The sequence below is a fragment of the Carex rostrata genome, chromosome 17 (genome assembly GCF_964058835.1).
Source record: "Carex rostrata chromosome 17, lpCarRost1.2, whole genome shotgun sequence".
In the NCBI taxonomy this organism is placed as follows: domain Eukaryota; kingdom Viridiplantae; phylum Streptophyta; class Magnoliopsida; order Poales; family Cyperaceae; genus Carex; species Carex rostrata.
The window spans coordinates 904,545-918,814 of record NC_135934.1 but is presented as its reverse complement, the minus strand read 5'-3'; the positions used below and the strand labels follow the sequence as shown (position 1 = coordinate 918,814).

Here is a 14,270-nt window from a genome sequence, read left to right as displayed (position 1 = left end):
TCGATATAGAATGAGAAAATAAATCACAAGTAAAAACAGAAGCGCATAGTTTGGTTTAGCATACTTATCATAGAAGACCATGTAGCATTAGAAATAAGAATAAAATTACAGAAGTTTATATAAATTGCAAAAATAAAATCAATGTAGCATAGCGGTAGCTATAGAAGGTCACATATATATAGCGGTAATAGCGGTCAGCTATTATAATTATAGTGGTCGTAACTGAGTTAGCGCACTTTTATCTCATAGCTTAGCGTTTATGGTCCGAAAAAGCTATAGCTAGCTATTTAGAACACTGATTGTCACTGTATATATAACCTGTTAGATCTCTGGACTTTCTACTCTAAAACAATGGCAACGCTAGCTGTTGTTAGAATTGATGTGGTGTGAAATAAGAATTGCATAATGTGCTTTTAATTTTAAGAATAATTATTTATGTACCCGTGCTACAGTATCCGGACTTAGAAAAATAATGTATTATGGTTCCCACTAATTATATTGTGTCAACTAATTATTATTCTAAAAAGATATTATATAGTCTCAACTAATTATTATTCTAAAATTTCAGCTGCACCATTTTTCTATGGTCCCCACTAATCATATGGTTTCCTTTTCAAAGTCCCGACACTAATTCAGCGTCAACATTTCTCTAACAAAAATAGTTAATCTCGTTAAAATAAATACTTCAATTCATCAATATAAATACTTTCAATACTTAGATATTAATATTTTCTGTGTCATATGTGAAAATACTTAAATATTTATACCTTCGTAGATATAAATACTTAGAATATAAGATATTAACACTTAAAAAAGTAAGATGTTAATACTTTGATGCGTAACTTGTTATGATAATATATTTTCGAGTTCTGCAATCATTCCCGCATCAACTTTCCTCTAATAAACATAGTTGACCTCATAGGTATAAATACTTCAGTGTATAAGTATAAATACTTTCAATATTTAGATATTAATACTTTCAGTGTCATATGTAAAAAAATACTTGCAAGTGTAGATATAAATACTTGTACAACGAGGTATAAACACTTGCATGACGACGAGCTTGAAAGTACGTCATCATGAATCTCATTTGAAAGAGAAAATTGCATAAATATTAATACTTTAGAAAAAAATTTAAATTGTGTAGTTTTTGTAGTTCTCGTAGGAAGTTATATTTATGCATTTAATTTTCGATGGTCCCCGGGTACTGTAGCAAGGTACTGTGCTGGTACTGTAGCGCGGGTACAGTGTGGGTACTGTAGCGCGGGTATTGTTATCTTGGCGCTACATAGGGACGTGATATGAGTACCCGCACTCTTATCCCCCCATTATCCCCCAAATTTTATTTGTTCAATCTTATTCACATTTCTCATGATCTATAAGAAATTTTGCGAATCTAAAACCACGAACGTTTTTTACGCAATTTTATCTTTCAAATGAGATCCATGATGACATACTTTCGAGCTCGTCATTACACAAGTATTTATACCTCATCATTTAAGTATTTATACCTAGTATTTTTCACATATGACACTGCTGACATTTAAAAGTATTAATATCAAGTATTACAAGTATTTATACCTATGTGGTCAACTATTTTTGTTAGAGAAAGGTTGACGCAGGGACTATTAGGGAAATGTGATGCGGAGATGCGGGGTCCACGATTAGGGATAAAATACTTACAAGTATAGGTATAAATATTTGCACGATGAGGTATAAATACTTACACAATGAGGTATAAATACTTATATGACGATAAATCCAAAAGTACGTCATTATGGATCTCATTTGAAAGATAAAATTGCGTAGAATACGTTCGTGGTTTTAGATTCGCAAAATTCCTCATAGAACGTGAGAAATGTGGAAGATATTGAAAAAAAAAACTCACCTCTAAAAACGTGTATGATTCTTCTTCCATGTAGTTTGAGTGGTTCCTCTATATAGTTATATCAAGTTAGACATGCAAGTATTAATATCTTAATTTGCAAGTATTAATTTATTATCTTCCAAGTATTTATACCCATAAATTTAATTAAACTTGAAAGATCACAGTGTTGTGAATAAATTTAATTAAACTAGTTAGTTAAGTTAGTTTATGGGAAGTTAAAATCTATTTAAGAGATGGGGGTACAATGCGGGTACTGGAGTGTAGGGATTGAAATAATTATTATTTTAACATTTAATTTTCGATGGCCCCCCTACGGATACAGTGTGAGTACTGTAGCGTGGGTACTATTTTCAGCTCCCTAATTTTAAATAATCACCTAGTTGACTTTGTCGACATAGTTTGAAGTTTCAACGAATATAAGAAAACAACATTTATCATAAGCATGCACTTGTCACCGGAAATCTTAATCAAGCAAAAGAAAAAGACATAAATTGATGCACCCTATTTAAATATCAACAGATGCATAGTTCCTAGTCACTGTACAAGAAACAAGCAAAGAACGAAAAATAAAAGCTACAATTACTCCAAGAAGAAATACTTTATTATTGTAATTGAGGCACAATATAAGCAAATCATTAATTAAATTAAATATGTTGTTGAAAGATGCATTGCCACAAGGAAATAAATTCAACCACTCAATTTCTTTGTTCACTGTCAGCATCATGTTAATTGAGATCTAATAATTATTTATCTGTATTTTGGAATATTTTGCTTTCTACATTGAAAATTAATTATAGGAACGGAAACATTATCTATTGCAGATTTTGTAGTTCGAAAATGAACACAATAAGTAAACTATTACAAACTCAATGTATCAGTGGAAAACTCTGACACGACCTGAAGAACTTGCCAAAAAACTGAAACAGATCGAACTTGATTCTATGAAAAGTCAATGATCCAAAACGCAATCAATCTGCCCCTCGAACATCACTAGAGATACCGGAATCGTGGCCCCATTTGTACTCGTGCTTGCTCTTTTCATCTCCCCAAACGGACGAAACTTTTTACTCCACTAGTCGTCTGGTCCACATCCGCTGCCAATGTGGTGCAGAAACAGTCCGATCAATAGGAATTCGCATCCTCTTGAGATATCTCAAACTTAATTTTGAGTGTTTTCTGGAAATACGTTCTGCACGATTTTCAAAGTACAAATACTGCCCCCTATGCTATCCCCGAATAGGCACCGTACACGTCGGTCACGCAAAACTTGAGATATCTCAGCGATACGAACTCGATCAATCGACAGTTAAGATGAGACAAGAGTCCTTTCGGATCAAAATATCAGATGTATTCTGGAGCGTTCGATTTTTATCGGACCATCTAAAACGATATTAATATTTATGCTACCAGCAGCAGATGCGAACTCCGAGGACCGACAGAAAAAATTACAGAACCTCTCTATTTAGGGGTGTCAATGGATACAATACAGTTGGGTGTTCATATTCATACGCACTAAGAATTGACTTTATCCATATTCTATCCATATTCATTAAGAAGTTGCTTTATTTTATCCTACTCATACCCGTTAAAATTAGTAGGTAACGAAACGGTAGTAGGTGAATAATGAATAATGTAAATATAATAGTTTTATTATTTTTACAAATAAATCATCAAAACTTATCATGTTATACATATTTAATGACAATTACTAATATAAAATTAAAATATAAATATACAATTAATTCTAAGTAATAATTTTTTATTATACAAAAAACAAATAAAAATCACAAATATCTCTTCTAACAAATTCAATTCCTTAACTAAATAATAAAACATTAAAATAAAAAGTAAAATGTTTAACATAATATTATTCTTATGATATAATTTATTTTATATAATTACCCATTACTCTATGGGTACGAAATAACATTTACCCGTATCCATATCCGTTTATCTAACGAAATAAAATTCTTACCCATATCCAATAAGCTAATGAAAAAAAAATTACCCATACCCGCTTTATCAAATACAGTACGGGTTGGGTAAACGGCTAAAAGGGTATCATTGACACCCCTACCTCTATTCATCAACAAGATATATTATTATATATTGCCACGTAGGGCTTACCGTATCAAAGCAGGGACAATATTGTCAGGAAATTATTATATGCACTATTATGCTATTAAGAACCTCTATTCCCGTTAATGGTTTTGAACTTTTGGGTTTATCAAAGGAGTAAATATCTTTGGGATAATCTTGGGATAATTGTTAAAAAAAAAAAAGAACATATAAAAATTGCTCATGGTGAAATTTTGTTCCGATTTTTTATTAATAGAAAAAAAAAATATCGAAATAGAAGTAGGATTTCGTGAATTTTTATGTATTCGGATTGAAATTTCATCTGCTTTATTATATGAGAAAAGGTTTCTGTCCACTAGGTTTTGTCCACCATTTGTCCACAACCTTATCCACTCCCATCTAACTGTCTTTTTACAATATACAAGATTCAATTGAAAATTTACAGTATTATTTGAAAATTTTACAGTATACGAGATTCAATTTTACAGTATATATTTTACAGTATGCAAGATTCAATTGAAAATTTTACTGCATAAAAAATTTAATTTTTACAGTATACAAGATTCAATTGAAAGTTCTACTGTATACAAGATTTAATTTTACAGTTTTGCTGATTCAATTTTACAGTATACAAGATTCAATTGTAAATTTTACTGTGTAGAAGATTCAATTTTACAGTATATAAGATTCAATTGAAAATTTTACTGTATACAAGATTCAATTTTACAGTATACAAGATTCAATTTTACAGTATACAAGATTCAACGCAGTGCGGACGCTAATAATTAACTCTAACTGCCAATAACCGCTAATAACTAACTCTAACTGCCAATAACTTCCTATAACTGTAATTTCCGGAAGTACAGTTTGAAAGTACATTTATTTTGTCCTGTTATGCAAGTTGCAAACTTTTTTCTAACTATCATGGGATCACTTCAAATAGTTGCTAGATGTTTGTGATTAACTGATATATTTTATGTGATATATTGTATAATTGTACAGCATGTAGAAGTAATTTTACAGTATTCGCGCAAGTCAAAGCTGTTGACAAATGGTGGACAAAAAACTGTGGACAATTAGACGCTTCCTTTTGTAAATACATGCTAAATTTAATTGTACTTTTTTTATGTATTCTAAATAATACAATAAGAACATAGCATGAATTAAATTATACTGATTAAATATAGAAACATATCATTTCAATCGAGTGATTACCAGTCAAAAAAAATTCTTTTATGTGTAAACAGATGGAATTAATGTCCACATAGCCTTATAGCAAAATTAAGTTGATTAGTTTAGTAATTAATACGTGAATTAAAAACACAAATCACTTCTACCAAATCATTTGAATTGACAAAAATAATGAGAAAAACAAAATATTAGGTTCTAGAAGAACTAAATGCAACACGAGCATGCTTCTAGGAGTACCATTGGTGCAAATTGATAACATAGTGGTCGCAACATCGATCGATCCTTCGAATTCTACATGATCTTGATCTCTTGCAATCGTCTCACTTATATTTTAGTTGTTTGGAGCTCTTATCGGTGGATCTGCATAAGGACTGTCGAGCCAAGTTGTTGCGATGTAGCGATGAGCAGCCTCGGTTAAATGGACACCATCCCAATGCAGATACATTGATGGGGTCTGACATGCATTGACGCCCGGCATGCCACATAGCTCAGTTGTGTTGTAGTTGTACGGGCCATCCTTTCCGCAGCAAACTTGGAGAGGTGTGTTAATTATACCTACAATAGCCAGCTAAACTAATCAACATCTATGCTATATATATAGTAGGAAAATAGAAGGAGCTACGACTTTTAATCCAGCATGGTAAATGTTTTCTAACTTTTTTTTAAACCAAATAAAATTGTTGACAAGACAGAGAAAATAACCCCAATAGAAGAAAAGACCAAAAGATAAAAAAAATAAAAAAATAAATGATTTGGATGAGTAACTAAATTTGTATTAAAATTTAAAAACAAACAAACATGCAATATATGATATATATGGTAATTGTATTTGGATGTGTAACGAAGAAAGAGATATACCAAAATGATTTGGAGATTTCACCATATTGATGACTGGATCATAATAGTTGGTGTAACTAAGCTTCACATGTGGATACTTTCCCCTGAGCTGCATTAGTTCTTGGCGAAGTAGCAAATTGTGATAGAAAGCCAAATCGTTGTACTTTTTTAGACATCCAGTGTTGGCCTCATAGTCTCCTGTGTTAGAGCTTTGAAAAAGTGTTAGGATGATTGGCACACATCCCGTCGGAAGTTGTCCAGCTACAGTCACAGCTATTGCTCCAGCACTGATTACTTGCTAATGGAGAGTATTTTTAGAAAAAAACAAACAAACAAACAAACAATCATCATTTATTCAAACCAGCCTGTAGAGGGAGCTTTCACAATTCAAGTTGCTCTGATGATACTTCCAACAGGCCGCTGAGGCGCTAAGTGGATGCTATTGCTGAAAAATGTTATGTTTCTTTTCTATTGTATATGCATGGGTTGTAATATTTTTTTTTGTGGCTAAATTTTTTTATGCTTGATCTCGGGTTGTTCTGAGGTTTAGGTTGGTACAGGATGTTATGTTTTCTCATTTGTGCATTGTGTAAAGAGTGAATTAAGTCTATGCATGAACATTGTGTGATTTGTACAAAACTCAGGGCGTTTCATGAAAAGTTGAAACAGGTTGCACTCTGTGCTACTTTTTCTAAGAAATTTTTTTTGCATGTATTATGTTATGTATATATGTCTTAGTAAAATTATGCTTAATTCTAGTCACTGATGTAATTACCTCAACAGCTGCTGAAATTAGTTGAACGACTTGAGGTACGTATGTGTTTCTCACTTCTTGAACACTGACTCCAGCTTACAACATAAAGCTATAGTCGTTTGCGCCAAACTCACCAAAAGTAAAGAGTGCTGTACTAAAATACTGCTTGCATTCTGCCATATGTTTATAGATTAATTGATGTGTGTTACATTATAGATTAATTGATGTGTGTTACACAACAGCTTAAAAAACATACAACTGTTACTGTCCTATAATCAGAATTGGCTTATTTTTTTACTTTTGAAAACTGGCCTGCCTTTGAAATCTCCCCATAAGATCAAATTTTAATTTCTTTAATTTGAGAGAGTATAATTAATACCTTCTGTTGAGTTGCAAAGGGAAGGTTTTAGTTCGTCGAACCATGCAAGTTGGTAGTCTAGAGAATCACGGATCATGTTAAATTTTACAAAGCCTTTCTCCTCGAATAATTCAACATTTATAGCAGTTGCGCCTCCGACAGCAAAATTAGCTCCTTGGTTGAAGCTTCCATTATATGCTTTGTATGGTGGTACATAAGGAAGACCGTATGCTTCAGCTAAATTCATTAGGGAGAGAGATAGAGAGAGAAGTTGCAAGTGAGAAACATATGCAAATCAACCCAAAAGAGTTCATAATTTTGAAGATCTTATTTCTATTAATATGTTGCTAAATATATGGACCTCTCTTCGATTTTGATAATGAAGAAATCTTACAAGTTCAAATTACTAGTATATGCATCTATAGAAGCTTAAATGCATTGTCTATTCAGAGTCCTAGTACTAACTATATAAAATTATCTGCTGCATGAGTGGGAAGTGTTGTAAGTACATAACAAAATTTAGTCTGTTGGAGATACACAAGCTGGAGATAGTTAACATATCCTGAGATGCACTTTTACAGATTTTACCTTCTCTTTTTTTCAACTTTATGGCAAGTTGACAATAAAGCCATAATTCTTCTTTTTTCCTATTCTTAGGCAAAACCTTAACCGTTTTTTAAGCCTTTGTTGTATTCTAAATCAATAACAAATTATAAGTAAAATATATTCATTAAACTGGCTGTATATATGAGTGTGGGCTTGAGAGACAACAAGTTTAAGTAATTAAATTAAAAAATGGATGTTGTAGTTTAAAACTTTAAATAGTTCTTGAGGCTTGATCCGTTGACATCTATGTTGCATGGATACGGATACGGGTATCGTATCGGATACGATACGGATACGGCGATACGGCAATTTTTAAAAATCAAAGATACGATACGTCTATTATATATATGTTTTTTATTATTTTAATTATATTATTAAAACACTTGTATACAGTAAATATAATATTGAAGTCCAAGTATAACATTAAATATAAAAAATTATGGACAAATACAATAGCCTAACTATATAATAAATATAATAGCTACTAATTTCTAGTAACAAACGGGAATTAGCCTAGTGGTCAAGAGGAATGCTAATTGGTCCTGAGAACCTTGGTTCGAATCCTCCTGGCGTAAGAAAAATTGGTTTTTGGCAGGTGGTCCACGTGCGGTCTATGGCTTGGAGTATTGTCCGCTGGTGTACACGCGGTGCACACTTGATTAGATTATGCAGAGCCGTATCATAGCCGTATTCAGATGTGTCTGATCCGTATCCAGGCGAGTCAAAGCCGTATCGAGGACTGTATAGGATACGCCACGTAAGCCGATACGCCAGCTGGCGTATCGGATACGTATCGTGGCCATATCGGGTGTGTATCGGTATCCGATACGGGTACGGCGACTAAATAGCCGTATCCGAGTAACACAGGTTGACATCCATTCCATTAATATTGTAACAATTTGATATATTTGTTTACATCCATCAACACATTTGGTCAACACAATTGATCCAGTAAGAACCATGATGCAGCTGATGATCTATCTGTAACCGACATAACTCATAAAAAGAATTATTCTCATTCGAACTAAAATGTTTGATTTAAGATTCCATATCAATCTGTCCTGCAGCAACGCTTTCATGCGTGATAATCCATTCATATAATAGATTTGGGTTTTTTCTCTTATTTTATTTTATTTGTTTTGGATACAGAGGGTTTCCTTAGTTACACACTGGTGATCAGTAATGTAGTACTGGATCAAATCTAATACCAAATTACACATTAAATTACACAATGATTGTTAATCACACAAACTTTGATATTCAATTTCCTAAGGAACTAAATTGCAAATCTTATCAATTTTATTAATTCAAGTGCTATTATTGATTACATGTGGCTTTCTCGTTTTTGCCATTAAGGTGAGTTAGATGCACAATCTATTATTGAGAATTCTTGGGCATTAATTGTGTGAGCCTTGTTCATAACTTCTTATTTGTTTTTCATCTCTCTCGAGTAACTTCTAGAAAAAATTTGTCACAAGGCCACCCTGCAGCTGCAGCCAAGGTTGGAAAGTTACCAGTATCAGTGTACGAATCTCCAAAGCAGGATATTGATGTAAAGGATTGAGTGGTCTGTGCTTCATGTGCATAGCATGAGAGAACACCCAAAAGGAAGAAGAAAATAGACAACTCCATGTTTTGTAGTGGAGAACAAATAATGATCTAATGGTGCATCAGAGGCTCTTCTTTCTGACTCCTATTGCTCTTTAATTTATATTAAAGATATGCATTTGACTTGCTTATACAATTAATGAATGAGCATATTCTTAACTTGAAAAGTCTTCTAACAAACAATATAACAAATATACAGTTGGGATGATTTAATTAATAGTCACATATATATACTTAACAAAATTATATATTTTCTGAGGGGAGCTGAAAGCATGGTTCCGAAAATCGGCCGATTCCGAGTCAACTCGGAATCGGACGGGACCGGGCCGAGTTTTACCCGAGTCTCGCGCGTATGCGAGTTTTTCAGTAAAACTCGGATGAACAGTGCTTGACTCGGCCGAGTTATCCGATTTTGGTCCGAGTCAAGCCGAGTCAACCGAGTTTTAGTCCGAGTTGAGCCGATTCTCTTCTACCTGGACCGATTCTCACCTACTTGATTCTTGGTGAATTTGGTTCTAAATTTCTCCGATTTTTTCTGATTTTCAAATGGTTTTCTGATGAAGAAGAAAGGGTCTTCAATCGCAAATGGGCATGGTGCATGTACACCGATAGGATGAACCATGGGACCCCTTTAACAGATGTGAGAAGCTAAGAAGTACACAGGCGTTGATTGGCTTATTAGGGTGGGCTCCATTTGTCGGAATAAATGGGAGAGATGAAAACAGTGTTGTGCTTCACCTTGCATGGTCGCGGTTCGCAGAGAAACATGAGTCTGTTAGATGGGCCACAGCTGTTAAAAATGTGAACCGCTTTCAGCCCCCTCTTTTTCCTTTCCTTTTCTCTGCCAGCTGCTTCGATCTAATTCAAACTTTTTTCTCCTTTTGTCCTCTCCATTTCATTTGTTAATGGTTACGTCCATTTATTCATTGTTTTCTGATTTTTTTTTTAACTATTTCCTTTTTCTTTGTTGGTTTCTTTTATTTTCTATATACTCTCTATTTTCTTTTTTTTTAGGGGTGACCAAATGACCTTAGCAATACTTTGTACAAATTATTTTTTTCACAATTTTTTTCCTATTTTTTAACACAATTTTTTTTTTTTAAGAAATTTCAATGTGGGTTAAACCTTTTGATAATGATGTCTATAATCTTTCTTCATTATTTCTTGTTTCACAAAAAATGAAATTTGATATATTTTGATCATCATTCCAAAAAATCATGTTAGATTAGTACGTATTGCTTCAAGATTCGTGCATATCAACTTTGTGTGAATCTTAACAAGAATCTGACAGCTCTGACCCGTTGCCATTGTTCTTCACGGTGTTAAAAAGTATGCAAATTATTTTTATCAATTTTTTTCTACTTTTTGGCTACAAAACAAGCTTCTGCCAAAAAAACCCGAGTTACCGATCCAATTCTTCTGATTCCGGCCGATTCATCCGATTCCAATTCCATGGTCAAAAATCCGATTCCGAGTTTCGGAACCATGGCTGAAAGCCTGAAAGTATTAAAACTTAACAAAATTATAAAAAGATGTCGCAACCATTGTAATTGTTCATTTATGTTCATCATAAGTTCCAAAATTGATCATTACGTTAAATAAATGCAATTTACTTTATGAAAACGAAGCAAATTATCCTGGTATATATATTAAATATGCCTTAAAGAATGCTCTTATATATATGTACGAAAAAAATAATTAATGTACTACACAGCTGTTTAAATCAGCTTGAATACTGGCTGCATTTTGTTAGGCAGCAGCTTGTAAAATTTAGAGCCAAAAATCTAATCGCAAATTAGTAATATTCATATTGAAATCCTATCCAACCAAATTAAGAAATGCTATCTAATCTGTATCTGACGGATCCCCAAAAGGGTCAGATTACTAGCAATTAATGCACATATATAATCTAATCCAACTTGTAACCCAATTCCGAGTTTTAGATCGCTGTGTATAACTTGAAAAGTATCATAGATCCAAAGTCAGCGGACTATCTGGGACCTCTTAAGTAACTATTGAGTGAGGCTATGCCGCTATGGTACTTTGTAATTTTTTACTATTTTTCGAAACAATTAAAAAATCACTTGATCTAAAAATTATGGACCATCTGAAAGTAGTGATTTTTTACCTACAAAAAATAGTAAAAATATTTCAAAAAATATTAAATTTGATCTCCAAATATATCTTTAGATGATAATAAAGTTGAGCGGTTGAAATCAACTATTTGAACTTTAAAAATGGAGATATAAATTTCATGCACGGAATGATCCGCACATTGCAAATTAAGTACCATAGCCTCACTCGTAACGTATTTTGTAATTGGTTTGGAAGATTTTCATGTATAAGCAGTTGTGCTTGCACCAGGTAGTTTTTAATTACACAAATTAACCATGAAAAGGTAGTCTAGAGAATTGCGAAGCAACTGATCATGATATATATTTCACAAATCATTATTCTGAAAGAAAATCTAGTAGTGCCGGCAACCACACGGCAAAGTTTGTATATCTCCTTAATTGGGTGAAGCTTCCGTTACGTTTTGTGCATTGAAGGTCGTACAAAATGCAGAAAATAATAAATTATATATATAGAAAAAGTGAGGTTATGGTACATAGATAGGGGTGAAAACGGAGCAGATACGGAGCGGATAATGCTGATACCATATCCGCATCCGTCGGATAATGAGCGGATACGGATACGGATACGGATAGTAAACGGATATCAAAATTCAAAACCAAATCCACCTTAAACGGATACGGATACGGAACGGATAGTCCACGGATACGGATTCGAATATGGATATAAAACGAATAATGGCCGGATAATTAAGATATACTTCTAAAATACAAATATTAATTAAAAAATTAAATATTAATATTAATGATAACTATACAGCATACGGCCGCATATACGGATTTTTATGCGGACTAATATATACGGATTCTTTCATTAATTATTAAATATAAGACCCTCAATTAAATATTAAATATTTAATTTGTTTTTACCTTATCAATTATTTAATATAGACACACAAAATCCAGGTCTAACACAGTAACACTCCATTGGATATGCCACAAAAAAAAATCTGAACATGTTTAAATATCTGTTTGAAAGTTGATAAATGTTGGGGGCCCAAAATTCTTTTTAATGGCCCAAATACAGGCTGCGTGAAGTAGAAGCTAAAAATTCAAACCGCGTGAAGGAAAAGTATTAAAAAATTCATACCGCGTGAAAGAAAAGAGAGAGTCCGGTATACACCTTTAGTCCCAACATTCTAAAACAAAAAATACAGAGCGCTCTAGAGCTTATATAACAAGATGGAAACAACCTTGAAATCTACTCGACTGGCTTATTCCGGATGAGTGATGGGGATTGGATTTCGGTAACTACTGAGCATCCGATTCACATTTTAAATAATATATATATTTATTCGGATCCGAATTAATTTGGATTTGTTGAGTTTCGGATAGTTCGGATATCCGTTCTGTTTAGGATTTCGTATCCGTATCCGAATCCGTATCCGAATTTTTTATGGATATCTAAAAATTATCCGAATCCGTATCCGGAAATTATCCGAATCCGAACTATCCGGATTCGGATTATATGCGGATACGGAGCGGATATCCGCCGGATAATCCGGCTCCGTTTTCACCCCTATACATAGATCAAGTCGTACTATGAATTTAATTATTTCTTTGTTTTTAAATTTTAAACGGTCAATAAATCCAAACTGCTGAACATGCATATCCTCCTATGAAAATGAACTTCAAGACTACCAAATTTAACATTTTTTATAATTATTTTATTGTTACTTTAGATAAGTAGAAAATCACTTGATTTCAAGATTCTGGATCATTCAAAAGTAGTGATTTTATAAAATTTGGTTTCCAAGTACACTTTCATATGGAGTTCATGTTGAGTGATTCGAAATGACTATTTGAAATCTAAAAATGAAGATATGAATTCATAGTACGACTCGATCTGCACATTACAAAGTACTCGGCCGTCTCACTAGTAAGCTGTACTGCACGATACAGAGGATCAAGAAGCAAAAACAAAACAAATCCATTGCTGTGTGCAAGAGCTGTACTGGTAATTAATTAAGCATTGTCTTTCCATACTGCACTTTCATATGGAGTAACCTCACCGCCTAAGTAAATGACTTGCTTTTTAAAGTAATTAACACGTAGCCCAGTATAGTTAGATCAAAGAATGTAACTTATATTTTTCCTTAAGAGATCGAGGTAAGATGGTAAATTAATTTGCTGATTTCAGCGCTTGTACAGTTTATCCCCATCATAAATAACTTGTACGTCTCTAGCAATTTTCAAAATACTAAGTTTCGCCCATGAAAATCATAGACGTACGTAGTACTTTGTCAGTGCACCAATATAAAAGGCACGTGATATGGTGAATACGTTCAGTCATAAATTAATGTGCAGTCATAAAAAGTAAATTAAGGAGCAACAGTTTTAGTAAATAATATAGTACGACAAGTCGACAACAAATGCCAGTGAATTGAAGGGCATTGCTTATTTTTTGTTTTCAATAGAATAAAAAATGAAAAAAATGATGAACTTAATAATCAATGTGTAAAAACTGTCTAAATTAAATAGGATGAACTTAATAATAAGAACGCATGCCATATTCAAATTAAAATATTAATAATAAGAAGAAGCAATTTCTTTTCACCATTTTTTAAAAATAAAGATAAACCAAATAATCACTTTTTTTTTTTAAAAAAATCAATCATATTTACCAGGTTCACAATGGTTCCACAGTTTAAACATGCGGAACCAGCTGTGCATAAAATAGGCACTAAACTGCATTAATTTGGTTTCGTAGGTTTAAACTGTGGAACTAATAGGTTGGTTCCGCAGTTTAAACCTACAAACCTGGTAAATATGGTTTTCTTAAAAAAGATAAACTTCGCTCAATGGTTTTCTACAAAG

The 14,270-nt window shown here is 32.9% G+C and overlaps 1 long non-coding RNA gene across 1 annotated transcript; it reads right to left on the bottom strand.

Moving 5' to 3' along the window:
• Positions 1-5,469: 5,469 nt before the first annotated feature.
• Positions 5,470-7,436, bottom strand: LOC144567932 (uncharacterized). Its single transcript, XR_013515560.1, has 4 exons — positions 7,129-7,436; positions 6,771-6,922; positions 6,017-6,293; positions 5,470-5,713 (listed from the first exon to the last, which is right to left on the bottom strand). It is a non-coding gene; the product is annotated as an uncharacterized LOC144567932 (long non-coding RNA).
• Between the last annotated feature and the right edge of the window lie 6,834 nt (positions 7,437-14,270).